Source organism: Molossus molossus, unplaced genomic scaffold, assembly GCF_014108415.1.
Source record: "Molossus molossus isolate mMolMol1 unplaced genomic scaffold, mMolMol1.p scaffold_m16_p_21, whole genome shotgun sequence".
In the NCBI taxonomy this organism is placed as follows: Eukaryota; Metazoa; Chordata; class Mammalia; order Chiroptera; family Molossidae; genus Molossus; species Molossus molossus.
In genome coordinates, this window is record NW_023425357.1 from 30,996,858 (window position 1) to 31,024,280 (window position 27,423).

General features: G+C 49.6%; 1 protein-coding gene across 2 annotated transcripts in view; it reads right to left on the reverse strand.

Annotated features, from left to right (window-relative positions):
• Positions 1-26,527, reverse strand: part of ST3GAL2 (ST3 beta-galactoside alpha-2,3-sialyltransferase 2) — a 46,823-nt gene extending 20,296 nt beyond the window's left edge. The window contains exon 1 of one of the 2 annotated variants that reach the window (XM_036275660.1): positions 26,470-26,527. The gene's annotated coding sequence lies outside the window, so the exon portion shown is untranslated. The remainder of the gene's footprint in view (positions 1-26,469) is intronic. The other variant, XM_036275659.1, reaches the window with a different exon arrangement.
• Positions 26,528-27,423: the final 896 nt, after the last annotated feature.

The following is a 27,423-nucleotide window of genomic DNA, read 5'->3' on the forward strand; positions in this document are numbered from 1 at the left end:
TGCTGCAGGAAAAAGAAAGGATAGTTGAGAAGCAGGAAGAGGTGGCCCAGTGCCTACATGGACAGGGTCTACCTGTGAAACAGGGAGCAAAGCAGAGCACGGGGTACAGGCACGGGGGTGATGCATTCAGGGGTAGAAAAATGAGACAGGTCTTTTTCTTGCTGGGGTTAGAGATTTACAAAGATCTGATGTGAAACGGTCTTCTGAGAGAGAAGGGGAGTAAGGAATAAAATTTAGTGGGTGGCAAGGCAATGCTGTGCTCTTCTAAAAGGGTTGTGGTCACAGATTAAGCAAATCTGGTGAGACCATTTAACCATAAACATCCCCTGAATGGCTGGACAAGCTTGAAATACTGAGACGGAACACTGAACCGGCAACCAGAATCCAAAAGGTCAGGGACAGCAAAAGCTTTGAAGAATAGATAATTTTCCTCCTTCTAGCCTTCTGCCAATCAGGGGACACATGCTTGAGCAGATACAAGGAGCCAATGGAAGCTACAGGAGGCCCTGGCCAGCGGACAGGTAAAGGAGAAGAGAAGCAGGCATATGGGATTGAGCAGCAAAGGCTGCCCTAAAACGGAGAGGCTAGGGTGGTTTTAGAGCCATCCTCCAGTCAGTTCCCAGGAGACAAGTCATCAAATTAACTTAATGAAGCACAGGATAGCACAACCTCAGACCAGTGCAGCTGAACACAGTCTTCTTGGCAGGCAGAGAAATGTCAAAATAAGGTGCAGAGCATGGGGGGAAGGAGGCTGATTAAATCTGAAAGGGATGGGGAGAAGAAAAAAACCCCAGCCCAAGATGCTGATAAAGGCACGTCTTTCCACCCACTGACACACAGCCTGAGGACATGTCCCTGAGCCACCACTCAAAGCATCAAACCACAGATTATTACTCACACTGCATGATATTTTATGAGTTTCTGGGCCTTCTGGGTAGAGCCTCTCATTTGGGATTCACAGAAGTCCCAACACTAGCTGAATGAGGTCAAGCTGAACAAGGTCAGCCAGGCAATAAGTGACATCACTTAATCCCACTCCAGGTCTGCAGGCTCCAAGGCCAGTGCTCCTTCCACAGCATCTACTGCCTTCCGGAGTGGCTTTTTCCACTAACGGGAATAACCATCGAACGGTTCCCTGTGCCCCAGATCTCTACCAGCCTAGCAACTCCCTGCTTCCTAGATGTGGCAACAGCAGAGGGCAGAAGGTGCCCTGGGGGGAAGGGGCAGTGTCTGTCATTACCTTCATGATGAAACCTGACAACCCTTCCTTTACATGTCTCAAGCATGTTCTTGAAGTGGCTGCTTCACCTTCAATTGCTTGGCTACCTGACGTAATCACACTGCAACCTCCTGGTACCAGCCTCCGGCACAGACCCTCATAGTCACCCTAGTGACTCAGGCCTCTCTGTTCCCCAAGTAAATCCCCTCGGGTAGCCTCTGCCTCTTGAGCCCCTGCCTTCCTTCAGGATACCTCATCTTGATTTGACATCCAGTCTGAGATCTCAGCTCTGGTCCTTCTGATGCTGTCCAGAGTTAGCAGCCAGAAAACCAGAAAGCAAGAGCTAACAGTTTTTCAAGCCTGTGATTGTCACTCTGGCTAACTTTCAATTAAATCCTTAGAGAAATAAATTTTTATTGCAAAAGAATCAATGGTATACCCTAAGAAATAGTCTGTAAGGGGAGGAATGCTGGGCTCTGAGGCATTATTGGGAGTGGCCCAGGGAGAGAGTTGAGATGTGGGGTCCCCTCTGTTCTACACCTGCCCTCTCAATGAGTCCCAGTTAGTCTGTTTGTGTCTTTTAGGGATAAAAGTCCAGGAATATGTTACACGTAACTACCCTAGGTAAGAAAACAAAGTCCAGAAAAACAATGTGGTCTTTTCTTTTTTTTAATCCTCATCCGAGGATATTTTTCCATTTATCTTCAGATAGAATGGGGGAGAGAAAGAGACATCGATATTGATGTAAAGAAACAGCCCTGGCCAGTTTGGCTCAGTGGTTGGAGCGTCAGCCTGCGGACCAGAGAGTCCCGGGTTCAGTTCTTGCAAGGGGCACGTACCAAAAAAAAAAAAAAAAAGACACACACTGACTGGCTGCCTCCCACATGACCCCAACCAGTGCCCAGGATGAACTGCAACGGAAATCAAACAACCTGCTACTCACTGGTCCGTGAGACGCTAACCGCTGAGTCAAAGGGCCAGGACAACAATGTTATCTTAGACAGATAAGGCCACACAGAAACATTTGAAGCGAGGAAGAGGAAAAAATGGGGCAAAGGATAGAAAGTGTCCTGCTGACTAGGTCTCTCTAGGCTCCAGACCATTTCTTTTTTTTTTTTTTTATAATTTTTTTTTTTTTATCCTCACCCGAGGACATTTTTTTCCATTTTTGTTCAGATAGAGTGGGAGGGAGGGAGAGAGAAACATCAACGTGAAAGGGACACATCGAGTGGCTGCCACCTGCACAACCAACCAGGGCCAGGGACAAACTGCAACCGAGGTATGTGCCCTTAGGGGGAACAGAATCCGGGTCTCTCTGGACCGCAGGCTGATGCTCTAACCGCTGAGCCAAACCGGCCAGGGCTCCAGACCATTTCTTATTTGCTTTTTATCCAATCTGATAGTTTTTGTTTTGTTTGTTTTTATCCTCACCCAAGGACATTTTTCCATTTTTTTTTTGTTGTTGTTGTTGTTGTTCAGATAGAGTGGGAGAGAGAGAGAAACATTGATGTGAGAGAGACACATCGTGTGGTCACCACCCACACGACCCCAACCGGGGCCAGGGACAAACTGTAACCGAGGTACATGCCCTTAGTGAGAACCGAACCCGGGACTCTCTGATTGGCCGGCCAATGCTCTAACTGCTGAGCCAAACCAGCCAGGGCAGCATAGACACATTTTTATTTTATTTTATTTTATTTTTATCCTCACCCGAGGGTATTTTTCCATTTTTTGTACAGATAGAGTGGGAGGGAGAGAGAGGAAGGGAGAGAGAGAGAGAAACATCGACGTGAAGGGACACATCGAGTGGCTGCCACCCGCACGACCAACCAGGGCCGGGGACAAACTGCAACCGAAGTACGTGCCCCTAGCGGGAACCGAACCTGGGTCTCTCCAGACCGCAGGCCGACGCTCTAACCGCTGAGCCAAACCGGCCAGGGCCAGCATAGACACATTTTTAAAATGAAGACTACAGTTTTCAGCAGTGCTATTCTCCATTAAAAAAAAAAAAAAAATTTCTTTATTGATTTTTAGAGAGAGGAAGGGATAGAGAGAGAGATGGAAACATGGATGAGATAGAATATGGATTGGCCAACTCCTGCGTACCTCTCAATCCACGGGACAAGGCTCAATCCACTGAGCTACACCAGCTGGGCAGTTTTCCTTTTTTATAAATTAAAAAACAAATTAGGCCCAGCCGGTGTGGTTCAGTGGCTGAGCATCGACCCATGCACTGAGAAATCGCTGGTTCGATTCCCGGTCGGGACACATGCCAATCCCCAGTGTGGGGCATGCAGGAAGTGGCCAATCAATGTTCTCTCATCGATATTTCTCTCTCGCTCTCTCTCTCTCTCTCCCCCTCTCCTTTCCTCTCTCTCTAAAATCAATAAAGAAAAAAAAGTAGACCCTAGATTTGTGTGTGTGTGTTTTGCCATCTGTGGCAGATGCTGTTGGTTGCATACTAGCAGCCACTCCCACTTCTTTCCTGCCACAGAATTCTGATTTTCTTCAGACAGCAAAGAACCCAGTCCCAGGAGATGAGGAAAGAAGCCTGGTCGAAGCCAACAGTAAGCCTATTCCTTTTTATCAGGAATTGCTCTAAGGATGGACCAGCTCAGGCCAATAAGACATAAAAAGATGTCTGCTGGGGCCTTCTTAGAGTCTCCTTTCAGAAAAAGAGGCACATTAGACAGCTACCTTTCTTCTAGCATCTCCATGCATGAACTGCTATAGGGTGATGATATGATGCCTAGAGCTGTAGCAGCCATCTCACAACCATGAGGAGGGAGATCTTACACCCTGAAGGTAGCACAGCAGAATGATAGAATAATTCTGGGTCCTTCGTGTCAATACTGGACCACTGCCCCAGCTCTAGAACTTCCTACTTCCACACTTCTCATTATAAGCTGATTAAATATTTTTTAGAATTCAAGTCACTGTGGGTTATTCTATTACTTGTAGCAGAAAGCATCCTGATATACTGTCTATAGATAACTAAATTTGCCAGCATAATATGTCAGTTTCTGTGCTCAATGTTGGTGCAAGCAACCTATTCCTTTTTCCTGATTTGCTTTTCTTACCAACGTATACCTATAGTAGTTCTTTTAGCAAGGGTCTATGGGTAATAAAGCTGACTTAATATGTCCAGAAATATCTTTATTTTATACTCTTGAATGATAACTAGATATGAAATTTTAGCTTCCCTATGATACTCCTCTATCATCTTTGGGCATCTAGTATTGAGATATTGTCTGTCAGCTGGCTGAATTCTTTTCCTCTGGTAGTTTTTAATATTTTCTCTTTATTTTATTTATTTATTTATTTATTTATTTATTTATTTATTTATTTATTTAATTTTTGGTACGTGCCCCCAGCGGGAACTGAACCCGGGACTCTCTAGTCCACAGGCCAATGCTCCAACCGCTGAGCCAAACGGGCTAGGGCCTTTTTATTTATTTTTTGTTAAACCTCATCAAAGGATTTTTTTTTTTTATCCTCACCTGAGGACATTTTTTTGTTTTTTGTTCAGAGAGAGTGGGAGGGAGAGAGAGGAAGAGAGAGAGAGAAACATCGACGTGAAAGGGACACATCGAGTGGCTGCCACCCACACAACCCCAGCCAGGGCTGGGGACAAACTGTAACTGAAGTACGTGCCCTTAGCAGGAACCGAACCTGGGACTCTCTAGTCCACGGGCCAACGCTCTAACTGCTAAGCCAAACCAGCCAGGGTTCTTTGCCATTTTCTTGACTCACATCTGGAATTCCCACAAGACACATGCTGAAGCCTGTCTGTCCTCTACGTCTGTGCATCCTTCTAGACGAATTCCTCAGTATTAGCTTCTAATTCATGCATTTTCTGTGTCCAGGCTAGAGTTCTAGCTATTCTTTCAAATTTGAATGACACTATTTTTCACTGCTAGAATTTTTATTTAAAATGTTTATAGTCACAGTGCTGCCCAGTGTGGCTCAGTTGGTTGGGCATCATTCCATGCACCAAAAGGTCATCGGTTCTATTCCAGTCAGGGCACATGACTAGGTTGCAGCCTAATCCCCGGTAGGAAGTGTGGCAGAGGGCAGCTGAGTGATGTTTTGCTCTCACATCAATGATTCTCTCTCTTTCTCCCTCTATAAATCAATTAAAAAATTAACCCTGGCCAGTTTTCTCAGTGGTTAGAGCATCAGCCCACGGACCAAAGAGTCTCGGGTTTGGTTAGAGCATCAGCCCACGGACCAAAGAGTCTCGGGTTTGATTCCAGTCAAGGGCACATACCTTGGTTGCAGTTCCTTTCCGGCCCTGGTCGGAGTCATGCGGGTGGCAGCCAATAGGTGTCTCTCTCTCACATCGATGTTTCTCTCTCTCTCTCTCCCTCCCTCCCACTCTATCTTAAGCTAAATAGAAAATATCCTAGGGTGAGGATTAAAAAGCAAAAAGATATAAAACTTCAAAAATAAATAAATAAATAAAAATTGTTATATTCACATATTCTTGTTTCCTTCTTTCATAACTTCCCTTTTTAAATAGATTTCATGTTTCCTTATCTCTGAGGGCTCTAAACCTAATTTATATTAAAGACTTCTCTGCCCTGGCTGGTTTTGCTCACTGATTAGAGCATCGGCCCATGGACTGGAGAGTCCTGGGTTCGGTTCCCACTAAGGGCATGTACCTCAGTTGCAGTTTGTTCCTGGCCCCAGTTGGGGTCATGTGAGTGAGGTCTCTCTCACATCGATGTTTCTCTCTCTTCCTCTCTCCCTCCTCCTCTGAAACATACATACATACATAAATAAATAAATAAATAGTGGCAAAAAGTAAACCTAAAAAATAAATAAATACAGACAGACTCTTCTGATTACTCTGTTACTTTTATTTCTTCTGGGGTAAATTTTTATTTGATTTTGTTCTTTTTTTTTTTACATTAGTGTTTTTTTTAATATGTTTTATTGATTTTTTTAGAGAGAGAGGAAGGGAGACAGAGATAGAAACATTGATATGAGAGAGAAACATTGATCAGGTGCCTCCCGCACACCCCTCACTGGGGATCACGCCTGAAACCCTGAGAATGGAACCAGAACCTCTCTGTCCATGGGACGACGCTCAATCCACTGAGCCACACAGGCCAGGCAACATTAGTTTTTTTTATATGTTCTTGAACCTCAGTGTATAAGCTCGTCTTTCCTCTTATATTTTACTTTTTCTCTCCCTGTCTAGGGTTCTTACCTTTGCTTCCCATGGTCCTTTGGGTCAAATCTCATAGCAGCAGCTCACCTTGGATCCAGGTTGTGAGGTTCTGTCTCCCAAGGTAAGCATCTTTATCATAAGCCATAACCCCAGGGAAGGATTGGAAGTAGATTTTTTCAGCCTATTTTCCCAGCCTCTGCGTTCAAAGAGTGAACTAGCTCTGATTCCATGCTTCATGTGCAGCACTTAAAGCTCTGCCACCCCACATTTCCAGCGACGTCCACCTGTTTCCAGACTCAGACCAGTGGGCCTGCAGCTTCGGCCTACTCTCTTCCTGGTGTTCCTGTCCCATTGCTCATCAAAGAGATGTTTATCATTTTGTGCGTGGGGAGGGAGGGGGAGTGCCTGACTGTTTTTAGAATTTTATCTTTTTATGTATGACTGCTGTGTGTTTAGAGTATAATTTTACAGTGCCATCTTAACTGGATGAGTTAGATTAAACTATTTGTACTGGAGAATGAGGGATCCCTGCCAATAGAGTCTCCTGGGAAGGCATATCAAACCACCTCTAATGAGATTCACAGAACTCCAGCCAGCATGCCGAAGGAAGCAGACTGAGATAGCCTAGGGTAAGCTCATCAAAAGTCCCAATTAAAACTGCTCTCCCACACTCCCACCCCTCTCTTCATTCCAGTCCACAGTGGGGTGGGGGCAGGGGTGGGCAGATATGCTAACAGGATCTTTCGGATGTGGTCTGACCAGGCCTTCACTGGTGAAGGCCTCCTCAGCCTTCAGCCCCTCTTCCACGCCACTTGACCATTTCAGTCTTTTACCTGGCCAGAGAAAAATGCACATTGGCCACATGAACACGCTTGATGAAAGGTCCACCTGACTTTCTTCGAATCCCCAAACTGCCTGCAGCAGGCCCAGCCTTTAGTTTCAATTACACCAGAAGAGCAGTGGAATCAGGGGCCAAATTTTAGTCCAGGCTGTCACCTGGCGACAAGCCATTTTTATTCCCAGGCCAAGATTCTTTAACAGTTAGAAAAAGGCAATCCTACCTCCACCCTCTTCCTCTCTGAGTATCTCCTGTTTGTCCCTGCTTGACCACCACTTTGACTTCCAAGTCTTTGTGATCTATAGTGTGTCTTTGAGCTGCTAAGGAATCCTGAAGGTTCCACCCTCAGCCCTTTTTTCTTTTTATTATTATTATTATTATTATTTGTTAATGCTCACCAGAGGATATTTTCCTATTGCTTTTTAGAGAGAGTGGGAGGAAGGGAGGGGGGGAGAGAGAGAAACATCAATGTGAAACACATTGATTGGTTGCTTCCTGACGCTTCCCAACCAGGGCCGGGGACCAAATCTGCAACCCAGGTACATGCCCTTGACCAGGAATCGAACTCTTGACCCTTTGATCCGCAGGTCAGTGCTCTAACCACTGAGCAACACTGGCCAGGGCTCCATTGATTTTTAGAGAGAATGGAAGGGAAGGAGGGAGAGGGAAAGAGGGAGTGAGAGAGAGAAACATCCATGTGAGAGAGACACACCAATTGGTTCCCTCCTGCACAACCCCTACCAGGGCTAGGGATCAAACCTGCAACTCAGGTACTTATCCTTGACCAGGAATCGAACCTGAGACACTTCGGTGAGTGGGCTGGCGCTCTACCAAGCCACACCAGCCAGGGCTCTTTTTCCTTCTTTGCATCTCTATTATCCACCATCCCCCTCCAAATCTAAGAGCCCACCCTTCTACCCTGGGTTCTACGACCTACATTCTCAACTGCCTCTTTAGCGTGTCCATATGGCACTTCAGACTTAAACTCATCATCCTTCTGCATTCAAAAGCATACAAGATGGGGTGCCCTTATTCATGGGGCCAGGGTCAGGCTCTTTAACATTTGCACCCAGAGATCCCCAAATCAGGCCACCCTCCTAAGCTTCATCTCTCAAAATACCCTACTCTCTAGAGGTTATAAACTACTTTGGACCATGGGCCAAATCTGGCCCATATGTATTATAACTCAACACAGAACTTAAACAGACATGTCTACCTGAAGGAGGTAGAATACAAGCTCTTAAAACACAAGCTCTAATTGTACAGAAATCATGTTATTTATAATTCATCATTCCTTATCACTGTAGGACCTAGCCCTGGCATCAGAAATATTTGTCCAGCTCTGGCCAGTGTGGTTCAGTTGGTTGGGCATCTCCCTGAGCACTGAAAGGTGGCCAGTTTGATTCCCAGTCAGGGTACATGCCCGGGTTGTGGGGTTGATCCCCAGTGGGGAGTGTGCAGGAGGCAGCCGATGGATGTTTTTCTCTCTCTCCCCCTTTCCTTTCCTGTCTCTTAAAAAAAAATCACTAAGATATTTGTCCCACTGAGTATCATCTCTATATATAATGCCAGGGTTGTAAGAATCATAAGAAGCCCTGGCTGGTTTGGCTCAGCAGTTAGAGCATTGGCCCGCGGACTGAAGAGTCTTGGGTTTGATTCCAGTCAAAGGCATGTACCTCAGTTGTGGTTTGGTCCCCGGCCTTGGTTGGGGTCATGTGGGAGGCAACCAGTCGATGTGCCTCTCTCACATCAATATTTCTCTCTCTTTCTTTATTTTTTTGAAAAAAAATACAGAAGAAATATGGTAATGAAAAAATGCTTTGAAGTCATTTTTATAAATCATTATGTATGAAAGTGATAATCACATTTTGCCCCCCCTTCCAGCTCTGACATTCTAGAAGTGAAAGCTTTCTCTAACTTCTTGTGGACCACCAAGAAACATGAGGCCGTGAGTATAAATCCAATTTAAGGAACCAGAGGCAATGGGTAAGGTGTGTGTGGAAAAGTGATGGAAGTTGTCTGGAATATGGGAATGGCTGAAGTGCCCGCTGTTAATTTTCTGTCAGCAGACACACACAGGGCCGCTAACACGGAACTTTCTCTGGACCCTACGCACCGCAGGCTGCTGGCTGCATCCTCCCTAGTTAGGGTTGTCAGACCTCACTCTGTTCACCCCGGCTCAAAGCCCCTTTCCAGTCATGCCTCCCAAAAGAAGAAAGCACCTAGAAAAACTTGGATTCCCATTCTGGCATGGCCCCTTGCCAGCTATTAACCATTTAACCTCTCTCATCTGTATCCTTATTTGCAAAATGAGGATATTACCCATCTCAGAGGGTTTCTGTAAGGATGAGGGGCATAAAGCTCCTAGCTCAGTGCCCACGCTCCAGGTTTGGGCAAGTTAAGGACTTGCTAGCCCCAATTCTGCTAGCCCCAGCCCCATCGTGGGCAACTCTCCTGGACTAGAGTCCCATGACCTTGGATAGGCATCACGGGTTCCTCAGCACCCGCAGCCCCACTCCAGGGTCTTGCTCTAGAGCTTCTTTCTTGGCTAACCACAGGCACTGCCTCCCCCCGCCCCCCACTGGCCGGCAGCAGCTTCCAGGGAGGTGGAGGTCTCAGCTCCGCTGTGCCCTGGCTCACCCTTACCCCCAGGCTGCGCAGAGCAGGGCTGTGTCCGTCCTGTGGCAGAGTTGTGGGTCACGAAGCCTGTATCACCTCTTCCCCAGCTGTCACTTCATCAGACTACACAGAACCGAGGCCTGCCCTGAGTGGTTCTAAACAGCTCATCAGGGCCATTCCCATAGTGGCTCTCAAGCCACAGTTTGGCAGCAAGATTCTAGAAAAGACAAAGTTAATAAGGGTTTCCTCCAACAGTTGAAAGCCTCAGACATTAAGAGAGGCAGGAGACAGGTGGAAGACCCTGAAGGTAGGAGACTAGGAAACAGATCTAAATTGCTTTGGGTACTTTTAAAGAAAGCAGGGTGTGGGGTGAATAAATGGTGGCCCAGGGCAAGCCAGAGGAGAGTCTGGAGAGCTGAGGGTTCAGACCTTATTACCCAACTCTGCTTCCCAGGGTCAGGGAGCAAGGGTGCTAATAGTCTGCTCCGATCCTTTAAAGATAGTTGGAGCACCAGGTGGCTCAGCTAGTCATCACCTTTATAATTCAGATCTCAGTCATACCATTGATGTATAATGAAGAGCCACAGAGAAGCTGCCCAGCCTCCTTTTCTTCAATGCTAATCTGGATGTCTGGGCTATGATTTGAATCTCAAGAGAAGAACAGACAATGTGTTCATTCAACAAATATTTATTGCTACTTGGGAGTGGCAGACACAAAGGAAAAGGCCTAGCCCTCTAGCTCCTTGTACAGCTATATCACTGCCCCTAGCATAGCCCTTCTTTCTAGGTCCTTGAAGCTCCTGCTCTATCGAGAAGCAGAGTAATGGAGCTGGGGCTCTTCTGTTTTGAGGACTCTCTCCAGCCCCTCCAGCCTGCCTGCCACCCAGGGCTCCTCTAGGAGGGCTGCCCTTCCAAGGGCATCAGGGGGCAGTTAACCTCAGAGATGAGCATCCCAGGTCCCGAATGTGGGACTTGCCTTCTAAAGAGTTGGGAGCTGGTGACTGATTCCATAGCCTAGCCAGAGGCCTTCAGAAGAGCACAGCCAGCAAAAGCACTAGTGAAGGGCAGAGCTGAGGGCTTTAAGAGGGGAGTCAATCCTCAACTTACAGCCCCCCTTGGGGAAAAGAACCATGGTTCCTATCAAATTCACTCTTATCAAAGGGAACTCTGCTCTTCTTAGTCCATAGGTTAATCCAATCCTTCTCAACACTGCCCACTCCCCTCCCACACACAAACACACCCCTCCCCTGGGGTGGGAGGACCAGGGTGAGTCTAAGAGAAGGTTTAGAAGAGAGTGTCATTGCATTCCATCACCCTCTTTGGAAGGGGGTTGAAAGAGGAGTAAATGGTTCCTTTAGGTAACCATCAGCCTTCTCATCCCCAACATGGGCACCACATGGCAGGGAAGCACCAGTGGGAACATGGCCCAGCATCCCCAGACAGCTCCCTGGAACAGGCAGGGCAAGGGCGCGCAGACTGAGAAGGGAGCTCCAGGGGCTGGAGGCAAAGGGCAGATGCTCTCCTAAAGGAGCTGTGACTCATACAAGATGGCAGAGAGGGGCAGGGCTTCCCCCGTCCTAACTCCTAACCAGCCCTTTCCCTCCCAACCCTTGGAGAGCAACACCAAATTCCTACCTCTGCTCACTCCTGCCCTCACCTGGGGGAAAGGAACAGGGTTGGTGCTTCTCCTTTCCACGTTGCACTCTCTTGCTCCTTCCCAAGCCTGGATGGTGCCAAGGGGCTCTGGACTGGGTTCCCCCTCCCTCTGCCTGTAAGCACTGAAAGTTTGGCCACCCAAGGGCACATACAAGTCCTGCCAATGCACACCTAGAGCAAGGAGAAGCTATGCTTCCAGAAGATTACCGGCCACAGTCTTTGTGCCTCAAAACTCTAGCCAGGCCTTAGACCAGGCCCAAGGTAGAAGGACTCAACTCAAAACTCTAGCATCTATCCACCCTCTGTGGGAAGGGAGGATAAGGAGAGAATGCCAAGGGAGAGGGGCAGTGAACCTGCAAGGAAGAGGCCCAGGAAGCAGGGTGACTGATGGCTTCACTGGCAGGTAGGCTGCAAGACTGGGGTCTGTGCAGTCATTGCATATGCACAACCCAGCGGGATTCTGAGGCCTTCAGCAAACCAGACAGCACACCCCAGTTCTTCCTGGGTGGCATAACTAGGATGGACTTGGCCCAGAGCTCTGACACACAGGACAAGCTACAGCTCTGAGAATGCTGACGGAGCTGCTGGGAGCCAACGGTTCTGGGATCCACCCCTCTCTCATCCCAGGGGCTGGAAGTCAGGAGCAGCTCACTCGGCTAGAGCTAGTGTCTTACGTAAAGGTGCAGGTGAGAAAAGGCTGTCTGTCGTCAGTCCCAGTAATGCACCACACCTCATCTACTGGGCTGGTAAGATCTCTGGCTATAACTTTTCAGGCCTCATGGCCCAGCCAAGCCACTCAGGTGGAATGTCTGTCAGAGCCCCTGGGACCAGGCAATACCCAGAAAGTGACAGCCTGAGCTGCAGGCATGGAAGCCTCCTTTGCACAGGTCAAAGTTCTCTACAGGGTTCCAACCTTAGCAGGGTAAGGACAGCGAGCTGAAGCTGATGACAACTTCTCTTTTTCTATCCCCCACGTTCCCTTGTGAGATGGTGGTTCTTTTGATTGTGTGTGTGTGTGTGTGTGGGGGGCTTCATCTGAACATTTGGTATGAAATGGGAGCATCATGTGCGTGACAGGCACCATGTGGAGTGTGGGGACCTATCTGGCTTCTGGGCACCACTTACATGCTAGTCAGGATGCAGAGGCGGCTGCAGGATGGAGACTGTTTTGTGGTCAGGTTCTTATCTACTTCCTTCATCAAGACTAGGTCACTCCAAAGTGTTCTTTTTGTTTTTTAAAAAAGCACAACTACCTTTCCCCCAACGCATCCCCAAATTTCCATCAACTAGGCCAACTTATTAGTTTCTATTCTCGTGGCCAGTGGGAGGAAGGAGCCAGGTGGGGAGACTTGTGCAGTTCCTGCCAAGATCAGATGTTGTAGAACCACCAGCCCTTCCACGGCATCTTGTGGGCTAAGCTGGGGCCTGAGCACTGTGTCAAGTGATGGGTCCTAGTACAAGGATTACTTAGAATAAGATGGCACCCCCTGTAAGATACAGTCATGTAGACACCAATCCCCTATGTGGCCTAGATAAGGGGCTATACCCCCCACAACCAATGAACCCTGAGTAAACAGGAGGGTGGGACAGGCAGTCAACCAGGAGGTAGACCAGCCATCTGAGAGAGGATTCACGGTGGTATGTCCTAGGTGATGCTTTAGACAGGAGAGAGGTCAGTGCTAGGAGGCCAGAGAACACGCAGAGGTATGCTGGCCCTAGAGGAGGTATCTCTAGTGGGTAGAACGCCCTGGAAACAAACCAGTAATCTGTATTTTGTGAGCCAGACTGTTCTTATTCACACACTCTATCTTTTTGTGGGGGCGGGGGGTACGTGCCCCTAGCGGGAACTGAACCCAAGACTCTCTGGTCCGCAGGCCAATGCTCCAACCGCTGAGCCAAACCCAGCCAGGGCACACACACTCTATCTTTAGCTTTCTTTTGTTCTCCTTTTCTATTGAGTCACGTCTTTTGGAAAGGTCAGCCTGTGGCAGCTATGCTAATGGAACCCAAAGGTGTCTGCATCCATGTTTGGACCAGGAAATCAAAAGTAAGCTATGTCCATTCTCTCCCCTAGGAGTGGAGGTAGAGAGAAACGAAGCAAAAAGACAGAGGAGCCCGGAGCCAGCCCTTTGTCGGCTGCTGTGTCCTCTGGACGTCACCTTTCCAACAGAGACCTTGGAAGTTCTGGTTACAGGCCCTAAGCTCATGCACAGCCTGCTGCCCTGTGCCCTCACTTTTCCTGTGTCACTAACACTCGTCTCCAGGAGGCAGAAAGCAGGTGGCTGGTGAACTGGAGAGTGCAGCTGCCAGGCTGGGTCACCTGCTTTTATTTCTCCCCTGCTCTGGCTGAGTAATCTGCCTCTTCATCGAGGAGCTGATCATATGCCAGGATTGATTCTGGCAGGGCCCCTGTGAGGAACAAATATCCCCAAGATTGCTAGGTAATCCGCTTCACCACCTCTGGAAAGTGGCACTCTCAGCTGCTGTGAGAAGGCACAAAGGGAGCCTTCCCCTTGCACTGCTTCTGACCCCATCCCCTGGGAGAGGGGGGCAGGAGAGAGTGTGGGGTGTGTGTGGAGGAGGGACCCTTCCCAGTCCTCTCCTCAAGAAGTGATTCATCCTCCTGGAGCTGGCCTATTATATGCTCCCTGCTAAGATGACTGACATGACATTTTTATTGTCAACTTGGGGGAACAGGGAGGGGAGAAATATACAGACCAGGGTCCATTTATGACAGTCCCCAAGGAGTGGTCTCTGTTGTCCCGCTTTATTATGTATCTTGGGGTTACACAGGGATGGCCAGCATGGTGGTGCCTGTTTGGGATTGGGGCTGTGCAGGGGTGACCTGGGGCTGTGAAGAGGTGGGCCAGGACCTGCTTTTAAGCCCCTGGCCTTCCCTGGTGAGACTGGGGCATCTGCACCCCAATATGTGTCTATGAGTTAACATTTTACACTGAACTCTGAACTAAACCCAGAGGCCCTCAATCCCAGGGCTGGCTCAGCTGTTCAACAGTTGTGTCTTTGGGCAAATCATACCTCTCTGGGCCTCAGGTCCTCCATCTGTTAAATGAGCATGATAATGCCTGCCCTACTTATCTCATAGTCCCTGCCAAGATGAAACAAGCAATGACTGCAGGCTGCAAAACACTGTGTACCCGAAGTCCCACTGACTTGCGGCCTCACAGAGGAGGAGGAGGCAGAGACAAGAGCCTTTCTGGTCCAGAGGCCCAGGGGAGTGACCCACCCAAGGCAAGAAGCATGTATCAGATTGAACTGTTTTGTTTCCTCTTGCTAAACTGAGGCTCAAAGCCCAGAGCTCTTTCTACAATACCCCCATTCTTGGCTCTGTCAAGTTGGGTCAAATATCTAGACCCTCACAACTTGGAGACGATGAAAACTGAGGCCAAAATCGTGCTATTTGTCTAACCATACTTGCAACTGGTATCACTGTCCTGAGCATTCTCTTCCAGGAAAGGGAGAAGACAGAGAGGTATAACTTTCCCCACAGGAAACACTCCAACATAATCCAGAAAGCACAGCAACCCTGGAGCTACATCCTTATCCAGGCTCCAGCAGGAAACAACACAGAGGAAGATAAGCATTCAAGAAGCCAAGGTGATAGGGGAGATGGACAGGGGCAGAGGCAGCACCAAGCAGAAAGCTAGCCAGAGTAGGGCTGATGCCCCCTCTGTTCACTGGGACAGGTTGAGCCACGGGAGTGTCTCCCTCATCTCAGACCCCCGCATAACACCAACTACCAGGCAGATGGCCCTGGGCCACCACGAGGAAGTGAACATTTGCCATAACCTGCCTATGTCAGCTCTTTGTCCTGAAGTCCAGGGGATGACTTCTTGTGGATGACAGTTGGGGTGCCTAAGAGACTCCTCCCTAAAAGATGCAACTTCATTCTGGAAAGAACCCCCAGCCTGCACGTCAGATGATCTGGGTTCTGCTATTAGTTCTTCTATCTACTAGTTTGAGGATATCAGACAAATTTCTCAACCACCAATTCCTAATATGTAAATGGAATGACTCAGTGATTTTAAGTCCCATTCTACATTTTAGCATTTGGTTTTTAACAAGGTAAACTAATAAATGGCAATAAATCCCTATCAGTTTGCCTACAGTGGTGTTTCTGACATATAAGTCAGGCCAGGAGTTACTGAAAGGTCTCCAAGGGCCCAAGTGCACCCCTTGCGCTGCCTGCTGCCTCAGTACACAATATCTTTAGATTGGATGACACCCCATTTTCCTTTTGGGAAGCATCTCTGTGCCATGAACCCGAGGCCTGGCCAACCGGAGCACCAAATGCACCCAAGGTTAGGCCTGGATCCCAATTCCAAGTGAACCCACGATTCTGGTGGGAATGCTGGCAAAGGATGCTGAGAGGATGAAGGTTTGCACGATGGCAAGCACTGTCTACCACATGGAACTAAGTGGTGTCACCATGGAGAAGGGCAGGGTAAGAAGGATGTTGTTTGAGCCTCTCTTCTTCCCTGCATGTGGCCAGCACTACTCTCAGGTGTGAGTCATCAGGTTCCCTTTTCTCAAAGGGCATTCTGAGTTAGAGTTTTGGCTTCTGTAATTGAAGAAGTCCGACTGATACAATCTTGTACACATTATAACTTCTATTTCCTTTAAAATAATTAAGAAATATTTTTTCTTTATTGATTTTTTTTTTTTAGAGAGAGAGGAAGGGAGAGGGAGAGAGAGACATCGATGAGAGAGAACATCGACTGGTTGCCTCCTGCATGCCCCCCACTGGGAATCAGGCCCACGACCTAGGCATGTCCCTGACCGGGAATCAAACCAGCGACCTCTTGGTGCATGGGTTGACACTCAACCAGTGAGCCACACTGGCTGGGCTTAAGTGGCTTTTTGAAATTATTTTAAAGGAGCCGGCCGGTGTGGCTCACTGGTTTTTGGGAAAGGGATATAATCCATCCAAACCTGAAACATGGGAGTCATCTATGCCCCTCCTTCCTTCAGCCTCCCTGAAGTCCACCTGATTTTTTACCACCAAATTGCTCATCTTCCTATTTCTTACCACCTCTACCACTATCACATTATTCAAGGAACTGTCATCCTTCATCTGCAGTAGCCCCAGATCTACTAAAAAGACCCCTCCAATTCATTCTCCACAAGGAGGCCAAAGTGACCAGCACAAATCCCATCAGATCCCCATCCTCACTCCTTCCAGCAAAACAGCTGGATCTACCAATCCTCTGGGGCAAAGGTGGGACTCCCCAAAAGCCCTGTGGCCCCAGGTCTGGCTGGCTGAGCAGCAGGGTGACCCTGAGACCCAAATGGACCAGACAGGTCTGGGAGTCTCTGCTCTGCCCAGAGCCCTGGCCCCACCCTAAGTGGCTTCCTACCCTGAGGTCAGGCTCAGAATCAGCTGTCTTGCCAGGACTGACCCTCCCCCAGTGCAGACCTGATCTGACCACAGATGGGAAGGGAGCTGGCAGGAAGGCAGGGGAAACCCAGCTGGGCTGAAGCCAGGGCCTGTGCATTTCAGGGAGAGGAGATAGAGCAAGAGCAGCACCACAACAGACTGCCAGTGTCTGTGGGGCCAGCCAGCCGAGAGAAGGCAGCTGTCAGGAGGCTAAAACTCAAGGAGTCTATCTCTTCCCTCTAATCAGAATGACCCTTGGCAGCCGGCAGCCTGTGGAGAATAAACAGTCATTAACAACACCTCCCACACTTCCTGCAGCACAATCCTGTGTGACCAGCCCAGCCCAGCCCAGGGTGGAAAGCCTGTGCCTTCCTCCCCACCAGTGTGGGTGGGTCTTAGGGCCCATCTCTGGGCCTAACCACCCCATCTTGTTCCTCCTTCTCGGGCAATGATCCAAGAAACATATGCTCTGCCCAAACTAGTCTCCTCAAGGTCCCCAGCTGTCCCCTGCCCTTTCAGTTCAGGCCTTTGCATCCTGGTATGTGCTGCCTTTTCTCCACCACCTTCCTTATCTACTATGAAACCCTACCCCACCCCCTTCCAGGCTGTGTTCTCAACTCTTAGCCAATGTGCCATGTGTCTGTGCTGATGACCCGGGCTGTCCCCCATGATCAGCCTTGGCTTTGAGAAAAAACCCTGGCTAGAGCAGAGCCCAGGGCATACGGGGGTGGGGCACTGGGAGCATAAAAAAATGGGATCCCTATAAACAGTCACCCCAGGGCCTAACCAGTGGTCAATGTAGGGAGGGAGGAATGTGATGAGAGACCATATGGGTTTTTCTGCCTGAACCCAGGACAGAGCCAGAGCAAGGGCTGAGGGGATGAGGACAATGGGAGGCCAGCGGACAGTCCCCTCAGATATTAGCCCTAGTTTTTCGGAGACAGCAAAGCAGGCTGGCTACTGTTCAGTGCTTCCAAACAGATTAGGAGAAAGGTCAAACGGATTCCCATGGACACTGTGGAATCCTGTGCCCCCAGCACTATCTCCCCTTTCAGATTCATGGTGTTCCTCTGCTGGGCCTACCAGATAGTTTAAGAGTAAATCCCTGAGCAGGTCTTCAAGTTCTGTATTCACAGATGAGGACTCTGAGGCCCAGAGAAGGGCAGTGACTTACCCTGGGTCACAAAGCACCAATCCCCTATAGGTAGTTAAGGCAGCGAGAACTCTGTGTGCATCCAAGTAGACTGGGCCCTGGACTATGAACACCATTGAGGCAACACCTGACCAAACAAGCTGCTTCCCCTTTGAAGAGCCAAACGGCTCTATCCGGAGGCTCTTGGGCCCTCGGCCAACCCAGGCCTCACCTGGGCCCCACTGACTGCCAGCAGAGGACCTGTTGGCTTCTCTGCACTTTGCACAGGATGAATGGCAAAGGAGGCCCACAGATTTGGTCCAGGATGAGCAGTAATCGCTAGGATGGGCAGCCTGAGTGAAAGTCATCCTCTAAAATACATCACTCAGGTTTGAAGGGAGGTGAGGTATCTTCTTATTAAGCACAGGAAATGTCACTTGAGAGATTAGAACTCACATTCATCCTAGAAGTTTGCCTTCTGCAGCTTTAGGGTGAAGTGTGAATTGCTGTTCAGGCACTGAGGAAATTCCTTCATCAAACAGTTGCCACTGTGGTCTTAGGCTAAACCTCCTTGATATAAATTGTTTACCCTGCTCCCCATTTCACAGCATCTTCCTATCTAAGGAAGTACCAATGTTGGCTCCCCAACACTGAAATTGCCTGAATTGGTTCTTCCTTCTTCTCCTCACCTGCTTCAGGCTTTCCTTTCTCCCTTACCTGTGGTACCTGGGACACCTCCTGAGCTACACTGGAGGCCTCAGGAACCAGCCAGAAGCTTGACAAGCACTGGTTCAGAGAAATACCAAGCACTCTGGGACAGGATGGAGCAGAAAGAAGGCCGACACCTGGAAAGTCCCTCGTGGCCTGGCATCCCCAGATTCACAGGCCTCCCTAGAGACCCAAGAGAGAAAGGAACAAGGAGGAGCTCAGAGACTCTCTCCCCTCCCTTGCCTTGTCCACACAGTCTCATTCCCTTTGGCTGCTGTCTCTTTTATGTGCACAGCCAAAGGACTCAGCACAGGCCTGCAGAGACTTTCATATCCTCCTGCCTCTGGTTCCAGTTCCCCATCAGTAAGAAATGGTGAGGGGAGATCCAAAGGTCTACTAACGTTCCTGCAAAGAAGGAAGGAGGAAGTGGGAGTAGAGGAAAGCTGTGGGAATGACAGGAGCGGCAGGGGGCTTCCCCACTCCACCCCCCAACTCCCTCACCTGTGCCTCTTCCTGTAATTACCTCTCAGCTTCCCCTCTTCACTACCCCTCCAAACTCCCTATAGCCACACAAATAACTTGTTGATTTTTCCTCACCAGAGCAGTTCCCTCTAGAGTCTAGACAAATGCAATTAGCTATTTGCATTTGTTGCTGATTGTCTTCTTCAGAGGCTGCAGATCTGCTCAGGCTGGGAGGTTGCTGCCTGCCCTGGTGCTCAGACTTTATAGCTGAAGGACTCCGTAAAGAGAGGGTAGAGCAGGGTGAGGACTGCTCAGGGGTCTTCAGCTCATGCCCTGACACCGCAGGGTCCCCTGCCTTCTCTTGAGCCCTGCAGCATGGCCGTTTTGAGAACAGGAGGGAACTTGTGCCCCACCCATACAGAGGTGGGGCTGATTTCTGTGTCCCTCTGGTACGTTTCCCGCCCTGATCCCAGAGAGGAAGAGGACAGAGAAGGGAAAAGGATGTTAATGAGAAAAAATCATAATCCAAGAAGAGATGAGAAACAGAAGACTACAGGACAGAGAGTAATGCCCTTCAAGGCAGGAGACTAACGTGCTGCTGGCATTGATATCAAAAAGAAAAATTGCCCTGGCTGGTTTTACTCAGTGGTTAGAGCATCAGCCCGTGGACCAAAGGATTGTGGGTTTGATTCCCAGTCAAAGGCATGTATCTGGGTTGCAGGTTAGATTCCCAGCCCTGGTCAGGGTCATGCAGGAGGCAACCAATCAATGTGTCTCTCTCACATTGATGTTTCTCTCTCTCGCTCTCTCTTTCTCCTTCCCTCCCTTTCTTCCACTCTATCTAAAAAAAATCAATGGAGCCCAGCTGGTGTGGCTCTGTAGCTTGAGCATTGTCCCATGGACTGAGAGTTCCTGGTTCAATTCCTAGTCTGGGCACATGCCCAAGTTGCAGGCTCAATTCCCAGTGGGGGCATGAGGAAGGCAGCCAATTAATGTATCTCTCTCACATCGATGTTTCTATCTCGCTCTCTCTAAAAAAAATAAAATAAAATAAACATATATATATATCTATCTATACATATATTTTTTAAATTTTCACCCAAGGACATTGTTTTTGCATTTATCTTCAGATAGAGCGGGAGGGAAAGAGGGAGGAAGAGAACGAGAAAGACACATCGAGTGGCTGCCACCCATACGACCCCGGCCACACAACCCCAACCAGGGCCAGGGACAAACAGCAACCGAGGCACGTGCCCTTAACAGGAACCAAACCCAGAACTCTCTGGTCTGTGAGCCAATGCTCCAACCGCTGAGCAAAACCGGCCAGGGCTACAAAAACATATTTAAAAAAAAATCAATGGAAAAAATATCCTTGGGTAAGAATTAACAACAACAAAATTACGTTTTTCTCTACATTTCTCTTGTCCCTGATTCACCTTATATTATATGTAGTATGCACTGCATTGATAGATGGCAAAATATCATGTATATTTGAGTGCCAACAGCTGGAATTAAAGGGAACAGTCGTCTTCATCCCAGGGAGATGACCTTCCCTCTGAGAATCCGCAGGGATAAATTACCCTTCAGCACAGTTCCTCCTGCTCCCACTCCACAGAGGACCCTGTGCCCTTCCTCCAATTCCTGTAGGAGGAAAATTACCCAGTTCTCAGCTAGAAAGCTGGGGTGCCCCAAAGGCCAGCGTATACCCTGGAGCCTTAGCATAGATCTGGAATGACAACACAAAAGCTCAATTGACAATATGTTGTAATTACAACAATGAGTTATAAATAAGCACCAAGAAGTATTCTAGAATGGCTGGTTAGGGACGCACACAGGCGTCCCTGATGAGCATGGCATAACTGAAGGAAAAGCCTGTTTTCCCCAGATAGCAGGCAAGGTTCAGACCCTCGATTTGGGAAATGTCGCTTGGAGATGTTCACCCTGACAGTTAGCAAGGACTAACTGTCAACAAGCACTCTGAGCAGAAAAGGAGAAAAACCTGAAAACCTAGATCCCCAGAGAGTTGGGGGGACCCTTTAGTGGGCAACAGCTTGGATATGCAGAACGTTCAATGAGGGAAGTTGGAACATGAGAACTGAGAGCAGGGAAAGGGAAGTCCACCCTAGGCCGAAGTGTGAGAAGAGATGTAGGTGTACTGAGCCTGGGTCACAAAGCCCCAACTGTTTTCAGGAAGTACAGGGCCCTTGGGGCTTTGGGGTGCCACCTCCTCAGGGCTGAGGTGTCTCACATCAGGCAGCTTGGAGTCAGGAGGAATAAGCTCATCAGGATTCTGGGTGTGCTGTCAGCATCCTGCACACAGCTCCTCCAAAGCAGACACATCATCTTCTGCAAACTCCTTCTCCTACTGACTGCCCCAGGCACTGAAATGTCAAACGCCAGCCAATCAAGTATCTATTCCAGCAGATGATACCTACTTCGCAATCTCTCTAGAATCAGTCCCTTCTTTTCCATTTCTACTGCCAAGTTCCAGCCTTCATCAGGTCTCACCTGGACCCTATTTAGTTTTCCATTTCTTCCCTCCCTTCTTTTTTTGTCCCCTTCTGACCCAGCCATACCCTCTGCTGTCAGTCTGCCCTCTGCCTGCTCAGAAAGTTGTCAGAACTAAGTACTCCCTTTCCCACCTGCCAATTCAAGTCTTTGTCTAGCATCTTTCTGGACTGATCTTTTGCAGTGTCCATTTCCTCTTCTTCTTCTGGGAACTTTAGTTTTCGGTACAGTCTGGAGGGACTGCCTACCGTGCTACCAGCCTGACCAAGAGCAGGAACGTGGCCCAGGCTGGGCCAATGAGGCATTTCCTCCCTTGGATGGGAATCCAAAGCTGTGGTGACAAAAGTACGGAGCACAGATGGAGCATATTTATCCTGGTGACATGAAGAGTCTGGTCTTTGGTTCCTATGTACCCACTTTAAGACCCTGAAGGGGACCTGGGTCCTGAGTCATTTCACTGATTCTGGGAGTTCCCTTAGCCTTCCAAGGAAGTCCTCTTCTGCTGAAGTTGGCCAAGTTGTTGCTTATAACCAAACAGGATCTTCTCACTGCTTTTTGAAATACATCTCCTATGCTCCAATCAAAAGGGAAAACTCCCTAAAAGCGCTGTGATGGCCACACTCTGCACCTGTTGGCCCACACACCTCTCCAGCCCACAGGCACTACTGGAACTCCACCTGCCCCTTCCAGGCCCAACCTAGAGGCCTCTTCTGAGCCCTCTGTGGAGATGACTTCTACCTCCTTCAAACTTATAAGCAACTGGCTGCCCCTTCTGCCTTCCCCTGTAGACACAGGTATACCTGCTTTATCCCCCTCCCAGAGGACAGTGACATGGTCATTGTCTCCTCCACATCACCCAGCATAGTTCTAAGCTCAGTAAAATTCACCAGGCTCTGGGGGCAGACAACCCAAAGGCTAGGCAATGCAGATAGTGAGTAACAAAGGCATGGAGTGTGCCATCAGAATGACCTGAGTTTGAATTCTAGGTCCTCTACTTACTAGCTGTCTGAGTTTGGGCAAGTTTCCAAAGTTTTCTGAGTGTCAGTTCTTCATCTACAAAATAGTGACAATGTTGCCAACCTCACAACATTGTTATGAGGATTTGATGAGCTGACATGTGAAAGCCTCTAATATTGTGCCTGGTTAGTAGTAAGTGCTCAGTCAACAGCAGCCATTATTCCAGCTATTGTGGCTACTGGTTTAGCAGATGCTCCGTCAAAAGGCTGGGGCCTGCTATGTGATACACAGTACATCCCTCTGCTCCTCAGCAACTCACCAGAGTCTATATCTGCCTATCAACCTCCCCCAAAAAATAACAGGTAGAAAATGCGTTGCACAATAAAAGCACAATGTAAGGAATTTCTTCCACTTTTCTAAATTTCAGTGATTCCCAGTAGCCCTATCTAGTGTGCAACCATGGCAGGTTCTGTCTTGCAGGTACCACAACTGCTTGGTCTGAGAGACAGGGACAGAGCAGATGAGGGCCTGGTTCAGTATCTGCTTCCCCATGTCCATGCAGACACCTCTCTTCCAAAGCCCTGATTCTTAAATGTCCTGCTTTTGTGGGGTCTTCCTTCAACTAACCATGGGGCAGTGCCTGGTATGTGATTAGAGTGGAACTGAGACTGCAGGTACCACAAGTCACCCCTACCAGTAACCTAGCCAACACTGGGAAGAAGGGGAATGAAAGGAAAAAAGCCAATCCAGCCCGGCCGGTGTGGCTCAGTGTTTGAGCACTGACCCATGTACCAAGAGGTCGCCGGTTTGATTCCCAGTCAGGGCACATGCCCAGGTTGTGGGCCCAATCCCCCGTGGGGGGCATGCAGAAGGCAGCCAATCGATGTTCTCTCTCTTTGATGTTTCTATTTCTCTCTCCCTCTCCCTTCCTCTCTCTCTAAAGATCAATAAAGCAAAAGAAAAATCAATCCAGTGAAGCTGCCAGAATAAGTAAGACTGGGTGGGGACACAAGGTGGAAGTCTCTCTTAAGACTTTTTACACCTGCTTGGATTAATCTCTGAAGCAACTACTCATGGCCCCAAATCAGGGGCTCTCAAAGTGTTAGCTCCAAGGAGCTGGGCAGAGATACAAATTATAGGCCCCACCCAGGCTAACTGAATCAGAAAACTCTGGGAGTGGGGTCCAGAAATCTGTGCCTTGAATAGCCAATTATCCAGGGGATTCCAATACCTGGTTAAGTGTAAGGAATCCTGTCCTAAACCTGTAACCATAGGACCCTCAAACATTTACTGAACACCTACCATGTGCTAAGGAGCAAGCCAGGTTGTGTTATTTCAGAAATGAGGACGCATTTGAAGAATTTCCAGTCTAACAGAGGCCAAAATCAAGTACACAAATTCACAAGGCAGGATATGGTATAGAACAAGGCAAAGGAATTAGTTTTCCACCACTTTCCTTAGACCCTTTTATCCCTCAAATTTTCTCTTGCTATGACTGAGGAAAAGAGAACACTTCCTCACACCCCCCCCCCCCCCAATGCTGCTCTTTTGGACTCTTCAATCACAGGTAACTTACTTTCTTTCTTTCTCTCTCTCTCTCTCTCTCTCTCTCTCTTTCTTTCTTTCTTGTTAATCCTCACCGGAGGATATTTTTCCATTAACTTTTACAAAGAGTGGAAGGGAGGGAGGGGGGAGAGAGAGAGTGAGAGAAACATCGAGGTGAGAGAGACACATCAATTGGTTGCCTCTTGCACAATCCCAACAGGGACTGGGGATCTAACCTGAAACCCAGGTATGTGCCCTTGACCGGGAATCGAACCCGCAACCCTTCGGTCCACAGGCCGACACTCTAACCACTGAGCCAAACCGGCCAGGACAAAAGTAGCTTTCTTAAGAGTGATTCTTGCCCTGAGGTATGTCTCAGGTCTACAGGCTTGGCATGTGGGGAAATGTTCCCATGTGGCCACACCCCATGATTCCTAGGGGCTTAGAAATTGGCCCTACCTGGGGTTTGGGCTCAGAAAGTTCATAGAGGTCTGTGAGCATGCCACAGCACATCAGAGCAATGCATTCCCAGGCAGGGTCACTCCCACTGGCCCCTGGCAAACTTGCACACAAGTGTGCATATGCAGATGTAAACACACACACAGACAGTTGGCCCCCTGGCCTCCCTTCCTCCAGTCTCAAGTTACAAGGTTAAAGGCATCCTATTCTCAGCCAAGGGGGAGGGATGCAAGAAGGGGTGCTGAAGCAGGGAACCATCTGGTTCAGATCAAGATTGCTCATTCAGGATCCAAACACACTCCCAGAGCCTTCTGACGGTTCATAGATTTCCCTCTCTCTCCCAACTTCCCACTGGGAGACTGAGCACTGGGGTAGAAAGAGACAAGACAAAAGCAAATCTGCTGAAAGAAGACAAAAACCAAAAAATTGAATTATACAGGCAAGTCTATGCCACCTCACTGAGCCCTGGTTCCTTGTGCACCTCAAATCCTGAACACTATGACTAAACTTGAGATTGCTGCCTACACCTATAGAGATGGTGTCTTCGTCCACAAAGAGCTCAGGGCAACTGGTAGGCAGTCTTCCCTGAACCCAAAACCCCCAGCTGCTAAAGTTAGCAGCTGAAGCAAGTTGAGGCTTAGGGGTGTGGTCTCCCAGATTCCTCTTATGCCACCATCTCCGCCAACATAGAAGGTTCCCTCCATCTCAGAGGGACTTTGGAGCCCACTAGATATAATATGAAGAAGGGACAGGGACAACCAACCAGCTTCTAGACAACTGTCCCAAAGACAAGATGGGAGTGTGAGTTACTGGCTAGGAATGACTGTTTCCCTGAACCCCTCTCGGCAGCTTTGGCTGAAAGAGGCTATGATTCTTTCCTGCCACCAGCACCTCTCTCCCCTTTCCCCTAATACTACCTTAGACTGTTCCACAGTGTCTTACGCAGCTGTAAAGCAAGGTAAAATGGGAGATGGATGTGGTTGGCAAGAAAGATAAATTGAAAGGCTAACTTGAGCAAACAAGCAATTGGTTGGTGACTCTCTACAGGTAGAGAGGGCCAGAGATGGGATATGAGAAGGGTGGGGTGGGGGAACAGACGTGGTAGAAAGCTAAAAGGGAGGCTAAAGTGAGCTCTGCCCAGAGCTGCCGCAGAGGGCTGGGAAGTTTGGTTCAGTCACAGAGGAATGACTGGAAGGAAGAAATGACTCTTCCATTCAGAGGGGTGGGCTCAGGCCACCCCATACAGGACTGAGACATGGCCTTGGGCAAGTTCCTGGCTTGTGCTGTGCCTCAGTTTCTCCAAAGTGGGAAGGAGGTCAAGCTGTTATGTCTTAACAGAGAGAACTGGACTATTGGGGGTGGCTAGCGGGGCACTGCCAGGTAGGAGAAAGGAGACGCTAATAGTGCAAAGGCAGCCTCTGACCAAGAAAAGTGGGGCAGGGGTCTCCAGAGTGTAGAGGCCAGCAGCGCGCGGGATTGGGGGTACGAATTAGGCAGGCGGGGCTTCCCCGGGCTGGGGCTAGGGGCTGCCACCAAGGAGTGGAACAGCCGTGCCTGGAGGACTGGGAATAGCTTGATGTGCAGAAGCAGAAGGCGGGGATAGGGATTGAGGCCAATGCAAGCGGACCCGCGCCCGCATGGGGGAGCCCAGCGCCCCTACCCGGGGGAAGTTGCCGGGATGGACCGGGCCGGTCTGGGCCGCTGGGCCAAGCCAGCTGCCCGCGCAGAGAGGGTTCGGAGCAGCGAGGGGCCCGGGGCGTCCCGCATCCCGCCCACCCTCATCCCGCCCGCGCACCTCAGCCAGCGCCGGGCGCCGCGCGGGTCATGCTTGCCGCTCCTGCCACCGCCTCCACCCGTGCGGAAAGCCGCCGCCGCCGCCGCCGTCTGGACCCGTTAGCTCTGCCGCACACTGGTTCGCCCGCAGCGGGCCAGTCCCGCCCTTGCCGGCCCTGCCCTACCCGGGAGAGAGCCGCCGCCGCTTCAGCCCGGCCCCTCCCCCCACCCCAGCCCGCCTTGAAGAGAAGGGTGGGGGAAAGGGGGGCAGCTGCCCCCTCCCCATTCACATCCTCTGGTCTTGCCCCTCCCTCCTCTCCCGCACGCGCACAGGCATGCTGGGATGTGTAGTCCCGCTGCCGCTGAGTTCATAGGGTGTCACGCATCCAGGACTACTACTTCCAAAAGACAGCGCGTATGTGCCCTTGGGATTTTGGGATTTGTAGTTCTGTCTGGGCTCCGGGGGTCTACTGCACATTAAGGGATGCGGGGGGGGGGGGGGTGTCTCCGTTCCCAGGAGGCCGGGATCCCAGCGTAGCATGTGGGGTGTGCAGTGCCCTGGGCCCTGGTCGAATACCTGGATTCCCAGGAAGGTGCAAACTAGTCTAGGACTCTTCTCAGATGCGGCTGTGGACAGCTGCGGCCAGCTGCGGCCGAGCCCGGCTGGAAAAGTCTGCGCCCGGAGAACCGCACCCCCGGTACCTTTTCCACTTGCGCACGCGAATAGCCATGCCCTGAGGCTAGCCTGCCTTCATGCCCGGGCTCTGCCATCCAGAGCTGCAGTTGAGCTGCTGCGTCCAGGCCCCAGCAGAGAGAGAGCTCCCGGCGCTACATGGATGGGCATGGGGTTTTCCCCACCTAGGAAAGGGGGCCCAAGTGTCTGTGGGATTGCTGGAGCGCTCACCCGCTAGGGCACCCTCCATTCTCATCTCTTTTTCTGTTAGATGCCTACTGTTTAGGGTAAAGTGCACACACT